This window comes from Oncorhynchus kisutch, linkage group LG29 (genome assembly GCF_002021735.2).
Source record: "Oncorhynchus kisutch isolate 150728-3 linkage group LG29, Okis_V2, whole genome shotgun sequence".
In the NCBI taxonomy this organism is placed as follows: domain Eukaryota; kingdom Metazoa; phylum Chordata; class Actinopteri; order Salmoniformes; family Salmonidae; genus Oncorhynchus; species Oncorhynchus kisutch.
The window spans coordinates 35,133,306-35,149,568 of record NC_034202.2 but is presented as its reverse complement, the minus strand read 5'-3'; the positions used below and the strand labels follow the sequence as shown (position 1 = coordinate 35,149,568).

General features: G+C 44.4%; 1 protein-coding gene across 3 annotated transcripts in view; it reads right to left on the bottom strand.

Moving 5' to 3' along the window:
• Positions 1-16,263, bottom strand: part of LOC109878718 (collagen alpha-1(XXIII) chain) — a 115,651-nt gene that overhangs the window by 76,582 nt on the left and 22,806 nt on the right. The window lies entirely within an intron of this gene.

The following is a 16,263-nucleotide window of genomic DNA, read 5'->3' as shown; positions in this document are numbered from 1 at the left end:
CTGGATTTCTGAAGTGATAAAAACCACAACAGGAGTGATTAATAGCCCCCTGCATCTCCAGACTTGTAATATAAACCAGTTAGCCAGTCACAACCCATTCCAACTGCTATCTCTCACTGGTGACAGGTCTGACCACAGGGCGAGCCTCACAGACAGAAAGAGTAGGAGATAGAGCAGTATCACACCCCTGGTTCCCATTAGAGCCAGGGACAGGAGTGAGAGAGTGACGCCTGCCCCCTACACCACAGACAGAGGAAATGACTGGGAATCACAGAGCGCTCATTTCCTGTGACCGCAAGGCCAAGGGCAGACAACAGTGTCAGAGCAAGCAATGCATGTCGCCATGCAAGCTGTTCACAATATGTTAGCAATGGCATCAGCAGCAGGGATGTAGCTTTGGCAGGAAACAAATGATCCTCACTGAATCAACTTCTGTGTAATCCTCACTCGTTTTGTCTAAAGAGTCTAGACTGGAGCTAATGGAACCCAACAACTTCTGTGTCATCCTCACTCGTCTTGTCTAAAGAGTCTAGACTGGAGCTAATGGAACCCAACAACTTCTGTGTCATCCTCACTCGTCTTGTCTAAAGAGTCTAGACTGGAGCTAATGGAACCCAACAACTTCTGTGTCATCCTCACTCGTCTTGTCTAAAGAGTCTAGACTGGAGATAATGGAACCCAACAACTTCTGTGTCATCCTCACTCGTCTTGTCTAAAGAGTCTAGACTGGAGATAATGGAACCCAACAACTTCTGTGTCATCCTCACTCGTCTTGTCTAAAGAGTCTAGACTGGAGCTAATTGAACCCAACAACTTCTGTGTCATCCTCACTCGTCTTGTCTAAAGAGTCTAGACTGGAGATAATGGAACCCAACAACTTTGCATTCTTGAAAGTTTCATGCTTTCTCTAGTACACATTTTCCCCCGAACAATGTATTTACTCACTAAACCGGTACACAATCACTAGCAGAAAAGTGAAGACATAGCCTATCCCATGTGAGAAATGGAATGTGTAGAGAGATTGATTCCAGTTCATTCCCAGGAGTCTGGTCCGTTGCGTGGCCTGGTGCTGAGGCCAGAGTGGAGGCAGACTGAGGTCTCACACACCACACATACTGACACAGCAGCCCCCGAGACCCCCCCCCCTCTCTCCTAGACGCCAGCCCCCTGCAGACGGGAGGTCAGCTATACCTGGCCTGGTGAATTCCTGCACCCTCAGCAGACTAAAGAGCAACGTTTACAGTGAATTTACACAAACCATAACCACAAGCCCTCTTGCCTAAAGCTCCCCTCCTGGAGCTAATTGAGAAAACAAAGAGGACAAATTTAAATGGCGTACGTACTTTGGGTGCTCGAGAAACTAAAAGGAGTAAGTGGTGAGTCAAAAACAGATGTTGAACACACATCAGCAGAAGCAGCACTCCTTTCTGTTCTGCCCGAATCCACCCGACAAGGTTCTCTTCCACTCAGGCCAAGTTACAGTTTGGTATAGTACGCAAACAAGGGGTTGACAGTTGAGGAGAGGTTTATCAGTTTTAGGCATTAGCTGCTCACTTGTTGATGCAGTACAGAGAAACAAATAAGTGCGTGTCATATCCACTTGATGCTGAGCTAAACCATGGTTTACACTACATGTATACAGTCTATGAGTCAGGCACCTGGAGATGTGATAAACCATGGTTTACACTACATGTATACAGTCTATGAGTCAGGCACCTGGAGATGTGCTCATTCGGAATCCTTGTGAGACAGAATCCTGCTGTGGATAACTCTCCCTTCTCTGCCTCCTACCTAACAGTGAGACAGAATCTTGCAGTGGATAACTCTCCCCTCTCTGCCTCCTACCTAACAGTGAGACAGAACCCTGCAGTGGATAACTCTCCCCTCTCTGCCTCCTACCTAACAGTGAGACAGAACCCTGCAGTGGATAACTCTCCCCTCTCTGCCTCCTACCTAACAGTGAGACAGAACCCTGCGGTGGATAACTCTCCCCTCTCTGCCTCCTACCTAACAGTGAGACAGAACCCTGCAGTGGATAACTCTCCCCTCTCTGCCTCCTACCTAACAGTGAGACAGAACCCTGCGGTGGATAACTCTCCCCTCTCTGCCTCCTACCTAACAGTGAGACAGAATCCTGCAGTGGATAACTCTCCCCTCTCTGCCTCCTACCTAACAGTGAGACAGAATCCTGCGGTGGATAACTCTCCCCTCTCTGCCTCCTACCTAACAGTGAGACAGAACCCTGCGGTGGATAACTCTCCCCTCTCTGCCTCCTACCTAACAGTGAGACAGAACCCTGCAGTGGATAACTCTCCCCTCTCTGCCTCCTACCTAACAGTGAGACAGAATCCTGCAGTAGATAACTCTCCCCTCTCTGCCTCCTACCTAACAGTGAGACAGAACCCTGCAGTGGATAACTCTCCCCTCTCTGCCTCCTACCTAACAGTGAGACAGAACCCTGCAGTGGATAACTCTCCCCTCTCTGCCTCCTACCTAACAGTGAGACAGAACCCTGCGGTGGATAACTCTCCCCTCTCTGCCTCCAACCTAACAGTGAGACAGAATCCTGCAGTGGATAACTCTCCCCTCTCTGCCTCCTACCTAACAGTGAGACAGAACCCTGCGGTGGATAACTCTCCCCTCTCTGCCTCCTACCTAACAGTGAGACAGAATCCTGCAGTGCATAACTCTCCCCTCTCTGCCTCCTACCTAACAGTGAGACAGAATCCTGCAGTGCATAACTCTCCCCTCTCTGCCTCCTACCTAACAGTGGCAGGTGTGCAGGGACTCCATTAAAATCATGATGAAGATGTAGATTAAGACAGAAATAGGTGAGAAGGTCTTGTGTCCTATTTTACGGACATTTAAAACCCAAAGCATATAAACATTTACAATAAAACATGCAATTATAAAGCAGAGTTCATGGCACTAAGAAAGTGTGTCTAGGCAACTGTGTGTCCATTTTTATTTATTTTACCTTTTTTTTTGACTAGGCAAATCAGTTAAGAACAAATTCTTATTTTCAATGACAGCCTAGGAACAGTGGGTTAACTGCCTGTTCAGGGGCAGAATGACTTGTACCAGAATGATTTGTACCTTGTCAGCTTGGGGGTTTGAACTTGCAACCTTTCGTTTGCTAGTCCACCAGTCTAACCACTAGGCTACCCTGCCGCCCATGTTCAGCCAGGCAGACCTCATGAGACATACCCTGCTTAGATGTGAGTCAAACATCACACATATGATATCATCTTACTACTCAACTAAATACATGTCACAAAAATATTGGAATACAAAGAGACTTTGCTCGCTATTCTATTCCCTGGTGAGTCATCTATTGTTTATGTCTGACAGACATGAATAAGTCATAAGTAACAAAAATGCCAGGAAATGATTATATTGTGCACACATTTTCTCAATATGTCACATAACGCTGCTGCTACTCTCTGTGTATTATCTATGTATAGTCACTTTATAATTACCTGGACTAACCTGTAGCCCCACACATTGACTCTGTACTGGTACCCCCTGTATACATGTATAGCCACTTTATAATTACCTGGACTAACCTGTAGCCCCACACATTGACTCTGTACTGGTACCCCCTGTATACATGTATAGCCACTTTATAATTACCTGGACTAACCTGTAGCCCCACACATTGACTCTGTACTGGTACCCCCTGTATACATGTATAGCCACTTTATAATTACCTGGACTAACCTGTAGCCCCACACATTGACTCTGTACTGGTACCCCCTGTATACATGTATAGCCACTTTATAATTACCTGGACTAACCTGTAGCCCCACACATTGACTCTGTACTGGTACCCCCTGTATACATGTATAGCCACTTTATAATTACCTGGACTAACCTGTAGCCCCACACATTGACTCTGTACTGGTACCCCCTGTATACATGTATAGCCACTTTATAATTACCTGGACTAACCTGTAGCCCCACACATTGACTCTGTACTGGTACCCCCTGTATACATGTATAGCCACTTTATAATTACCTGGACTAACCTGTAGCCCCACACATTGACTCTGTACTGGTACCCCCTGTATACATGTATAGCCACTTTATAATTACCTGGACTAACCTGTAGCCCCACACATTGACTCTGTACTGGTACCCCCTGTATACATGTATAGCCACTTTATAATTACCTGGACTAACCTGTAGCCCCACACATTGACTCTGTACTGGTACCCCCTGTATACATGTATAGCCACTTTATAATTACCTGGACTAACCTGTAGCCCCACACATTGACTCTGTACTGGTACCCCCTGTATACATGTATAGCCACTTTATAATTACCTGGACTAACCTGTAGCCCCACACATTGACTCTGTACTGGTACCCCCTGTATACATGTATAGCCACTTTATAATTACCTGGACTAACCTGTAGCCCCACACATTGACTCTGTACTGGTACCCCCTGTATACATGTATAGCCACTTTATAATTACCTGGACTAACCTGTAGCCCCACACATTGACTCTGTACTGGTACCCCCTGTATACATGTATAGCCACTTTATAATTACCTGGACTAACCTGTAGCCCCACACATTGACTCTGTACTGGTACCCCCTGTATACATGTATAGCCACTTTATAATTACCCGGACTAACCTGTAGCCCCACACATTGACTCTGTACTGGTACCCCCTGTATACATGTATAGCCACTTTATAATTACCTGGACTAACCTGTAGCCCCACACATTGACTCTGTACTGGTACCCCCTGTATACATGTATAGCCACTTTATAATTACCTGGACTAACCTGTAGCCCCACACATTGACTCTGTACTGGTACCCCCTGTATACATGTATAGCCACTTTATAATTACCTGGACTAACCTGTAGCCCCACACATTGACTCTGTACTGGTACCCCCTGTATACATGTATAGCCACTTTATAATTACCTGGACTAACCTGTAGCCCCACACATTGACTCTGTACCGGTACCCCCTGTATACATGTATAGCCACTTTATAATTACCTGGACTAACCTGTAGCCCCACACATTGACTCTGTACCGGTACCCCCTGTATACATGTATAGCCACTTTATAATTACCTGGACTAACCTGTAGCCCCACACATTGACTCTGTACCGGTACCCCCTGTATACATGTATAGCCACTTTATAATTACCTGGACTAACCTGTAGCCCCACACATTGACTCTGTACCGGTACCCCCTGTATACATGTATAGCCACTTTATAATTACCTGGACTAACCTGTAGCCCCACACATTGACTCTGTACCGGTACCCCCTGTATACATGTATAGCCACTTTATAATTACCTGGACTAACCTGTAGCCCCACACATTGACTCTGTACCGGTACCCCCTGTATACATGTATAGCCACTTTATAATTACCTGGACTAACCTGTAGCCCCACACATTGACTCTGTACCGGTACCCCCTGTATACATGTATAGCCACTTTATAATTACCTGGACTAACCTGTAGCCCCACACATTGACTCTGTACTGGTACCCCCTGTATACATGTATAGCCACTTTATAATTACCTGGACTAACCTGTAGCCCCACACATTGACTCTGTACTGGTACCCCCTGTATACATGTATAGCCACTTTATAATTACCTGGACTAACCTGTAGCCCCACACATTGACTCTGTACTGGTACCCCCTGTATACATGTATAGCCACTTTATAATTACCTGGACTAACCTGTAGCCCCACACATTGACTCTGTACTGGTACCCCCTGTATACATGTATAGCCACGTTATAATTACCTGGACTAACCTGTAGCCCCACACATTGACTCTGTACTGGTACCCCCTGTATACATGTATAGCCACTTTATAATTACCTGGACTAACCTGTAGCCCCACACATTGACTCTGTACTGGTACCCCCCGTATACATGTATAGCCACTTTATAATTACCTGGACTAACCTGTAGCCCCACACATTGACTCTGTACTGGTACCCCCTGTATACATGTATAGCCACTTTATAATTACCTGGACTAACCTGTAGCCCCACACATTGACTCTGTACTGGTACCCCCTGTATACATGTATAGCCACTTTATAATTACCTGGACTAACCTGTAGCCCCACACATTGACTCTGTACTGGTACCCCCTGTATACATGTATAGCCACTTTATAATTACCTGGACTAACCTGTAGCCCCACACATTGACTCTGTACTGGTACCCCCTGTATACATGTATAGCCACTTTATAATTACCTGGACTAACCTGTAGCCCCACACATTGACTCTGTACTGGTACCCCCTGTATACATGTATAGCCACTTTATAATTACCTGGACTAACCTGTAGCCCCACACATTGACTCTGTACTGGTACCCCCTGTATACATGTATAGCCACTTTATAATTACCTGGACTAACCTGTAGCCCCACACATTGACTCTGTACTGGTACCCCCTGTATACATGTATAGCCACTTTATAATTACCTGGACTAACCTGTAGCCCCACACATTGACTCTGTACTGGTACCCCCTGTATACATGTATAGCCACTTTATAATTACCTGGACTAACCTGTAGCCCCACACATTGACTCTGTACTGGTACCCCCTGTATACATGTATAGCCACTTTATAATTACCTGGACTAACCTGTAGCCCCACACATTGACTCTGTACTGGTACCCCCTGTATACATGTATAGCCACTTTATAATTACCTGGACTAACCTGTAGCCCCACACATTGACTCTGTACCGGTACCCCCTGTATACATGTATAGCCACTTTATAATTACCTGGACTAACCTGTAGCCCCACACATTGACTCTGTACCGGTACCCCCTGTATACATGTATAGCCACTTTATAATTACCTGGACTAACCTGTAGCCCCACACATTGACTCTGTACTGGTACCCCCTGTATACATGTATAGCCACTTTATAATTACCTGGACTAACCTGTAGCCCCACACATTGACTCTGTACCGGTACCCCCTGTATACATGTATAGCCACTTTATAATTACCTGGACTAACCTGTAGCCCCACACATTGACTCTGTACTGGTACCCCCTGTATACATGTATAGCCACTTTATAATGACCTGGACTAACCTGTAGCCCCACACATTGACTCTGTACCGGTACCCCCTGTATACATGTATAGCCACTTTATAATTACCTGGACTAACCTGTAGCCCCACACATTGACTCTGTACTGGTACCCCCTGTATACATGTATAGCCACTTTATAATTACCTGGACTAACCTGTAGCCCCACACATTGACTCTGTACTGGTACCCCCTGTATACATGTATAGCCACTTTATAATTACCTGGACTAACCTGTAGCCCCACACATTGACTCTGTACTGGTACCCCCTGTATACATGTATAGCCACTTTATAATTACCTGGACTAACCTGTAGCCCCACACATTGACTCTGTACTGGTACCCCCTGTATACATGTATAGCCACTTTATAATTACCTGGACTAACCTGTAGCCCCACACATTGACTCTGTACTGGTACCCCCTGTATACATGTATAGCCACTTTATAATTACCTGGACTAACCTGTAGCCCCACACATTGACTCTGTACTGGTACCCCCTGTATACATGTATAGCCACTTTATAATTACCTGGACTAACCTGTAGCCCCACACATTGACTCTGTACTGGTACCCCCTGTATACATGTATAGCCACTTTATAATTACCTGGACTAACCTGTAGCCCCACACATTGACTCTGTACTGGTACCCCCTGTATACATGTATAGCCACTTTATAATTACCTGGACTAACCTGTAGCCCCACACATTGACTCTGTACTGGTACCCCCTGTATACATGTATAGCCACTTTATAATTACCTGGACTAACCTGTAGCCCCACACATTGACTCTGTACTGGTACCCCCTGTATACATGTATAGCCACTTTATAATTACCTGGACTAACCTGTAGCCCCACACATTGACTCTGTACTGGTACCCCCTGTATACATGTATAGCCACTTTATAATTACCTGGACTAACCTGTAGCCCCACACATTGACTCTGTACTGGTACCCCCCTGTATACATGTATAGCCACTTTATAATTACCTGGACTAACCTGTAGCCCCACACATTGACTCTGTACCGGTACCCCCTGTATACATGTATAGCCACTTTATAATTACCTGGACTAACCTGTAGCCCCACACATTGACTCTGTACCGGTACCCCCTGTATACATGTATAGCCACTTTATAATTACCTGGACTAACCTGTAGCCCCACACATTGACTCTGTACCGGTACCCCCTGTATACATGTATAGCCACTTTATAATTACCTGGACTAACCTGTAGCCCCACACATTGACTCTGTACCGGTACCCCCTGTATACATGTATAGCCACTTTATAATTACCTGGACTAACCTGTAGCCCCACACATTGACTCTGTACCGGTACCCCCTGTATACATGTATAGCCACTTTATAATTACCTGGACTAACCTGTAGCCCCACACATTGACTCTGTACCGGTACCCCCTGTATACATGTATAGCCACTTTATAATTACCTGGACTAACCTGTAGCCCCACACATTGACTCTGTACCGGTACCCCCTGTATACATGTATAGCCACTTTATAATTACCTGGACTAACCTGTAGCCCCACACATTGACTCTGTACCGGTACCCCCTGTATACATGTATAGCCACTTTATAATTACCTGGACTAACCTGTAGCCCCACACATTGACTCTGTACTGGTACCCCCTGTATACATGTATAGCCACTTTATAATTACCTGGACTAACCTGTAGCCCCACACATTGACTCTGTACTGGTACCCCCTGTATACATGTATAGCCACTTTATAATTACCTGGACTAACCTGTAGCCCCACACATTGACTCTGTACTGGTACCCCCTGTATACATGTATAGCCACTTTATAATTACCTGGACTAACCTGTAGCCCCACACATTGACTCTGTACTGGTACCCCCTGTATACATGTATAGCCACTTTATAATTACCTGGACTAACCTGTAGCCCCACACATTGACTCTGTACTGGTACCCCCTGTATACATGTATAGCCACTTTATAATTACCTGGACTAACCTGTAGCCCCACACATTGACTCTGTACTGGTACCCCCTGTATACATGTATAGCCACTTTATAATTACCTGGACTAACCTGTAGCCCCACACATTGACTCTGTACTGGTACCCCCTGTATACATGTATAGCCACTTTATAATTACCTGGACTAACCTGTAGCCCCACACATTGACTCTGTACTGGTACCCCCTGTATACATGTATAGCCACTTTATAATTACCTGGACTAACCTGTAGCCCCACACATTGACTCTGTACTGGTACCCCCTGTATACATGTATAGCCACTTTATAATTACCTGGACTAACCTGTAGCCCCACACATTGACTCTGTACTGGTACCCCCTGTATACATGTATAGCCACTTTATAATTACCTGGACTAACCTGTAGCCCCACACATTGACTCTGTACTGGTACCCCCTGTATACATGTATAGCCACTTTATAATTACCTGGACTAACCTGTAGCCCCACACATTGACTCTGTACTGGTACCCCCTGTATACATGTATAGCCACTTTATAATTACCTGGACTAACCTGTAGCCCCACACATTGACTCTGTACTGGTACCCCCTGTATACATGTATAGCCACTTTATAATTACCTGGACTAACCTGTAGCCCCACACATTGACTCTGTACTGGTACCCCCTGTATACATGTATAGCCACTTTATAATTACCTGGACTAACCTGTAGCCCCACACATTGACTCTGTACTGGTACCCCCTGTATACATGTATAGCCACTTTATAATTACCTGGACTAACCTGTAGCCCCACACATTGACTCTGTACTGGTACCCCTGTATACATGTATAGCCACTTTATAATTACCTGGACTAACCTGTAGCCCCACACATTGACTCTGTACTGGTACCCCCTGTATACATGTATAGCCACTTTATAATTACCTGGACTAACCTGTAGCCCCACACATTGACTCTGTACTGGTACCCCCTGTATACATGTATAGCCACTTTATAATTACCTGGACTAACCTGTAGCCCCACACATTGACTCTGTACTGGTACCCCCTGTATACATGTATAGCCACTTTATAATTACCTGGACTAACCTGTAGCCCCACACATTGACTCTGTACTGGTACCCCCTGTATACATGTATAGCCACTTTATAATTACCTGGACTAACCTGTAGCCCCACACATTGACTCTGTACTGGTACCCCCTGTATACATGTATAGCCACTTTATAATTACCTGGACTAACCTGTAGCCCCACACATTGACTCTGTACTGGTACCCCCTGTATACATGTATAGCCACTTTATAATTACCTGGACTAACCTGTAGCCCCACACATTGACTCTGTACTGGTACCCCCTGTATACATGTATAGCCTCCACATTGACTCTGTACTGGTACCCCCTGTATACATGTATAGCCTCCACATTGACTCTGTACTGGTACCCCCTGTATACATGTATAGCCTCCACATTGACTCTGTACTGGTACCCCCTGTATACATGTATAGCCTCCACATTGACTCTGTACTGGTACCCCCTGTATACATGTATAGCCTCCACATTGACTCTGTACTGGTACCCCCCTGTATACATGTATAGCCTCCACATTGACTCTGTACTGGTACCCCCTGTATATAGCCTCCACATTGACTCTGTACTGGTACCCCCTGTATATAGCCTCCACATTGACTCTGTACTGGTACCCCCTGTATATAGCCTCCACATTGACTCTGTACTGGTACCCCCTGTATATAGCCTCCACATTGACTCTGTACTGGTACCCCCTGTATATAGCCTCCACATTGACTCTGTACTGGTACCCCCTGTATATAGCCTCCACATTGACTCTGTACTGGTACCCCCTGTATATAGCCTCCACATTGACTCTGTACTGGTACCCCCTGTATATAGCCTCCACATTGACTCTGTACTGGTACCCCCTGTATATAGCCTCCACATTGACTCTGTACTGGTACCCCCTGTATATAGCCTCCACATTGACTCTGTACTGGTACCCCCTGTATATAGCCTCCACATTGACTCTGTACTGGTACCCCCTGTATACATGTATAGCCTCCACATTGACTCTGTACTGGTACCCCCTGTATATAGCCTCCACATTGACTCTGTACCGGTACCCCCTGTATATAGCCTCCACATTGACTCTGTACTGGTACCCCCTGTATATAGCCTCCACATTGACTCTGTACTGGTACCCCCTGTATATAGCCTCCACATTGACTCTGTACTGGTACCCCCTGTATATAGCCTCCACATTGACTCTGTACTGGTACCCCCTGTATATAGCCTCCACATTGACTCTGTACTGGTACCCCCTGTATATAGCCTCCACATTGACTCTGTACTGGTACCCCCTGTATATAGCCTCCACATTGACTCTGTACTGGTACCCCCTGTATATAGCCTCCACATTGACTCTGTACTGGTACCCCCTGTATATAGCCTCCACATTGACTCTGTACTGGTACCCCCTGTATATAGCCTCCACATTGACTCTGTACTGGTACCTCCTGTATATAGCCTCCACATTGACTCTGTACTGGTACCCCCTGTATATAGCCTCCACATTGACTCTGTACTGGTACCCCCTGTATATAGCCTCCACATTGACTCTGTACTGGTACCCCCTGTATATAGCCTCCACATTGACTCTGTACTGGTACCCCCTGTATATAGCCTCCACATTGACTCTGTACCGGTACCCCCTGTATATAGCCTCCACATTGACTCTGTACCAGTACCCCCTGTATATAGCCTCCACATTGACTCTGTACTGGTACCCCCCTGTATATAGCCTCCACATTGACTCTGTACCAGTACCCCCTGTATATAGCCTCCACATTGACTCTGTACCGGTACCCCCCTGTATATAGCCTCCACATTGACTCTGTACCAGTACCCCCTGTATATAGCCTCCACATTGACTCTGTACCGGTACCCCCTGTATATAGCCTCGCTACTGTTATTTTACTGCTGCTGTTTAATTATTTATTACTTTTATTTTTTATTTTCTTTTTTTTTACTTAAAACAATTATTTTTCTTAAAAACTTCTTAAAGCACTGTTGGTTAAGGGCTTGTAAGTAAGCATTTCACTGTAAGGTCTACACCTGTTGTATTCAGCGTATGTGACCAATAAAATGTGATTTGATTTGATAATGTTGTTTGACAGGAGGGAAAAATGTCAATAGGACAGTGTTTCATTTTGGCCTTGTCTTTTTTGCTTAGCAACCTATGCCAAAAAGCCTTCATTAAAAGCTACTAAAATGACTTATCATACAACATTGCTTGACAAGAGGAATGATTAATTAAAGGGGTGAGGGGGTGTGGTGTATGGGCAATATAATGTACCACACGGCTAAGGGCTGTTCTTATGCACAACCTAAAGCGGCGTGCCTGGACACAGCCCTTAGCCGTGGTATATTGTCCATATACCACAAACCCCTGAGCTGCCTTACTGCTATTATGCTGCCTTACTGCTAACTGGTTACCAACATAATTATAACAGTAAACAAGTATTTTTGAGTCAGTCCAATGTTATATTGTCTGATATACCACGGCTTTCAGCCAATCAGCATCAAGGACCCAACCAACCGGTTTGCATTAGGGCCATGTTATTCTGTTTCTGTCAATGTGTGTTGGAGAAAACTCATAGAATACTGTTAAAGACATGTTTATGATGAGTGAATATAATTTTCTGATGTACACAAACCACAATATTGTGACGTTACACATCTGAAAATCGATAGCTATGAGATTGTCATGGCCTTAAAACACTGTGTATTATCCCCAACACTGTGAGATAATAGCCATGCTACACTGAGACAAATCCCTCCTCAATAAACGAGATCCACACACTGTGAACCTAAACCGTAACCCAACTAGGATTTTGAAGAGGACAATCTGGAGGAATAATAATAATAATAATGATATTAACGTAAAGAATCATTCTTGGTTCTTCCTGTCTGATATGTACTCCTTATTGGCCACCTGTTACTGTGATGTTTTGTCTACTGTTGTAGGATCAATGAGTTAGCCAGGTAACTTGCTTAATGTTCTGAAATAATGTAGCCTTTATCTATCTATCTATCTCTCTATCTCTCTATCTCTCTGTCTGTCTGTCTGTCTGTCTGTCTGTCTGTCTATCTATCTATCTATCTGTCTATCTATCTATCTATCTATCTATCTATCTATCTATCTATCTATCTATCTATCTATCTATCTATCTATCTATCTATCTATCTATCTATCTATCTATCTATCTATCTATCTATCTATCTATCTATCTATCTATCTATCTATCTCTATCTATCTATCTATCTATCTATCTATCTATCTATCTATCTATCTATCTATCTATCTATCTATCTATCTCTATCTATCTATCTATCTCTATCTATCTATCTATCTATCTATCTATATTTATAAATTACATGGTCTCATTGACTCAATAACCAAAAACACATATCTAAGTTGATCTTTCTGTCACGCCCTGATCTGATTCACCTGTCTTTGTGATTGTCTCCACCCCCTCCAGGTGTCGATTATTTTCCCCAGTGCATTTATCCCTGTGTTTCCTGTCTCTCTGTACCGGTTCTCCCACATTTTGCATTCTCCTTTTTCTAGTCCTCCCGGTTTTGACCCTTGCCTGTTTCTAGACTTTGTACCTGCCTGCCTGACCATTCTGCCTGCCTTGACCTGTCTGCCACTCTGTACCTCCTGGACTCTGATCTGGTTTTGACCTTTTTGCCTGTCCACAACCATTCTCTTGCCTACCCCTTTGGATAAATAAACATTGTAAGACTCCAACCATCTGCCTCCTGTGTCTGCATTTGGGTCTCACCTTTAGCCTTGATACGTTCTTAATGAACCAGAAAATATATGGTTATTGCTGGTTGGTCTTCAAAGTAAGCTAGTTAACGCCTTGATCCTGCTTTGTAGTATACCTCTCAGGTTCAAAACAACGATATCAGGTTCAGAACAATCTTCACAGTGTGATATCAGGTTCATAACAAACTTTTTGGGATTCAACAAAAGCATTTCGCTACACTCGCATTAACATCTGCTAACCATGTGTATGTGACAAATAAAATTTGATTTGATTTGACCTTCACAGTCTAATATCAGGTTCAGAACAACCTTCACAGTGTGATATCAGGTTCAGAATAACCTTCACAGTGTGATATCAGGTTCATAACAAACTTCAGTCTAATATCAGGTTCAGAACAAGCTTCACAGTGTGATATCAGGTTCAGAATAACCTTCACAGTGTGATATCAGGTTCAGAACAACCTTCACAGTGTGATATCAGGTTCAGAATAACCTTCACAGTGTGATGTCAGGTTCCGAACAACCTTCACAGTGTGATATCAGGTTCAGAATAACCTTCACAGTGTGATATCAGGTTCAGAACAACCTTCACAGTGTGATATCAGTTTCAAAACAACCTTCACAGTGTGATATCAGTTTCAAAACAACCTTCACAGTGTGATATCAGTTTCAAAACAACCTTCACAGTGTGATATCAGGTTCAGAATAACCTTCACAGTGTGATATCAGTTTCAAAACAACCTTCACAGTGTGATATCAGGTTCAGAATAACCTTCACAGTGTGATATCAGGTTCAGAATAACCTTCACAGTGTGATATCAGGTTCAGAATAACCTTCACAGTGTGATATCAGTTTCAAAACAACCTTCACAGTGTGATATCAGTTTCAAAACAACCTTCACAGTGTGATATCAGGTTCAGAATAACCTTCACAGTGTGATATCAGGTTCAGAATAACCTTCACAGTGTGATATCAGGTTCAGAATAACCTTCACAGTGTGATATCAGTCTGGTACCAAAATACATACAAAGGAGAGAGACATTGAAAGTCAATCAAAGTGTCAAGCCTAAACCAAATGGTGCACCTTACAGAAATGTTAAATATATATGAAAAGGATAACAATAGTTATGAAACTGATAATAAATCATTGCTCCACACCGGTCACGCCGCCTCCCCCACACTGTGACCCGTCTCCTCAGTGAACCGTACATCCGAGAGGTCCAGATGTGGGGTCACTTGTAGTAACAAAGACAAACCGCCTCCATCTGTTCTCAGGGTGCAACATCTCACCGTCTCAACTCTCATCATGATATATGAGGAGGATGTGCCATCACACCTGGCAGGACACTCCATCCCAGGAAAGTCAATGCTAACAGAATGCTTCCAGCCAGACGGCAGCTAATGGGAGGGATGGTGAGGTCAGGGAGGAGTGCAGGGTAAAGGCCGAGACTGTCTGGTACTCACGTTGGGACGGCAGGCTTTGATCAAACTCCTTCACCAATCAAACCTCTGCTATGGTGCACACATACACACATACACATGGGCGTACACGAGTACACGGACTAACATGCACGCACGTGCGCACACACACACACACACACACACACACACACACACACACACACACACACACACACACACACACACACACACACATCATAGAGAGAGATCACGTTGCTCTGAAAGAAGTGGTTTTATGCTGAACCACATACTTTCTGGAGTTCAAGGGTCAAGTCCACAGCAATCCTTGATCAGTCCTAAACCCTTCCCCCTTGTTGTAAAGCCTCAGTCCTCTATGCTTGTGTTTGGTCATTTCCTTATGGCCTCTGAGCCAGCTCTTCCCTAAGCTCTTGACCTGAGCTCCCCATGGAGCCATCAGAGCAGCTATCACCATTAGACCTGAGGGCTATAGTCTACACGTTACACAACCACTAAGTAAAACCTTGCTAACGGGATGCCTGTTGTTTGTGTCTATTAGTATGCAGCTGCCTGTTATTGCCATGTGACTTTATAAAGCAGCTACAGCAGTAGGAACAATGGAGAGTGGCAGGGAAGGGAACAGGGAAGGGAACAGGGAAGGGAACAGGGAAGGAAGGACACATATGGCGCTGGTTATTTGTTCCTTTTTTCTTGGACGGCAGAGAAACCATGATTGGTGTTAATGTTTATTCTGCCTCAGTTCTCTTAACTACACGCAAGCAGTTCCTCTGTGGCTGAGCATAGTGATAATAGGATACAGACAGATACAGTGTGTGTGTGTGTGTGTGTGTGTGTGTGTGTGTGTGTGTGTGTGTGTGTGTGTGTGTGTGTGTGTG